Raw genomic sequence first — 1,859 nt, forward strand, 5'->3', positions numbered from 1 at the left:
CCCTCTGACTAGTTTGTAACAGGTCACTAGATCCCCCCTCAGCCTTCTCTTGTGGAGGCTGAACAGATTCAGGTCCTGCAGCCTCTCCTCGTAGGGCCTGCCATGCTGCCCCCTGATCATGTGAGTGGCCTCCTCTGGGCCCTCTCCATGTTGTCCACATCCCTCTTTTAGTGCAGCGCCCAGAACTGGATGCAGTACTCCAGCTGCGGCCTGACCAGTGCCACATAGAGGGGGAGGATCACCTCCTTGCATAGGTAGAAGTGGGAGTTTTCCAGGCATAGGTTAGTGATTCCAGGTGAACCTCTGCAGGCAGTCTTCATACTGAGAGGTGTTACTCCATTCCTAATGCAAGTCATAAACGAACAGAAAAAAGCTTGTTCAAAAAAAAAAAACAAAAAACCCAATATCCAAAGTAGAAGAAAAGGTTCCCCCAGAGCTGCTGGAAGGGCAACACTTCTTGTACAGGCAGCTCGCAAAAGGCTGATTTGCCTTGCAGTGTTCATGAGCTATATCATAAATCCTGTTTTATATCCCCAGCAGATGAGCACAAAGCACATTGTGAATTAACTGAATTTGGCACTAATTGTTTTGAAGTGAAGAGCTAAACACTGTTGAGAGTCAGATTACAACTAGCTGAGGGCTTTCTAATCCATGCATATTTTTAGAAGTCTCACTTTGTAAAATATGTCATAAAATGCTAAGGTAGCTGAACGTTCAGCCCAGATTGTGAAGCACAGTGATTTTTATATTGTCTCATTTTTCCTGTTTCTGATGTTCCATTAAACCTATTTGCATTAACAAGAGCAGCACGTAAGAGCGCCAGTGCACCCCCTGTCAGGCCACACTCTCTGTGTAGCCGGTGGGCAGGGGGGCCGGCAAGCACCGGCTGGGGAGCAGGGCTGCCAGCAAAACTGGGTGCACTGCTTCTGGAAATGGCCGCGGAGCTGTGAGTGAGAGTGATCTCACTCTGAGTGAGATCGGCGCCCCCGCGGTCAGTGGGATCAGCCACTGGGACCCCCCACCCCCCAGCCAGTGGAATCAGCTGCTGGGGGATGCCCCCCCCGGTCACTAACTCGAGAGGTACCAGACACCCATGTGCATTAAAAGGCTTTTTTTTCCCCCTTTAAAGCCGCTGTGGTTCCAGTTGACCACTTAAAGTATTTGGGCTCTTGTGGTAGCTAACAAGAAGGGCATAGAAAAGCAAGGGGATAAAAATAAGGGTGGCTGAGGAGCAGATGTCAGCATGGATGGGACCTGCAGAATATGAAAATATCAAGGAAATAACTGCTGCACAGCTGCAATTCCCTGAGGTAGATCCCGTACTAAGCACAGAGGAGATGAATACATTCAGAAAGGCTACTAGTTCTTAGCGACTCAAAATGTTAGCACCCAGAGGGCACCTGGAAGTGGTCTATGCTATGTTTTTTTGCACTATATTTCGTAATACTTTCTGACAGAAATTCCTTCCTCAGTATTTTCATGCCAGGTATATGCCTCGGTTGTGGATCTCTTTCAGGATCTGACACAGGGAAGAGATCCTAGTTCTCTGAGTATATCTCTGTCATATAAGAGTCCTGGCTGGGCTTGGAGACTGCACTCTTTTCAGAGACTTTGGTGCTATCCATGGTGTACCAGCCTTCGATGATGGCCTGCCTTGCAAAAATCAAACCCAGCTGCTTTAAAATAGGGACAGATATGTGGAGTGCTGCCAGTGATTTTGCTCCTCTGATTGGGATTTTTCTGTTCAGGCTGGAGTTCGTTTCTTTGCCCTAAACAAAAAAGCTCTTGGGTCAGAGGTGATATCTTTTATTAGACCAATTAAATAGTAGCAAAAAAATGTCTTCCTTTCCAAGCTTTTG

This window comes from Gavialis gangeticus, unplaced genomic scaffold, assembly GCF_001723915.1.
Source record: "Gavialis gangeticus isolate Ggan-Ray unplaced genomic scaffold, GavGan_comp1, whole genome shotgun sequence".
In the NCBI taxonomy this organism is placed as follows: Eukaryota; Metazoa; Chordata; order Crocodylia; family Gavialidae; genus Gavialis; species Gavialis gangeticus.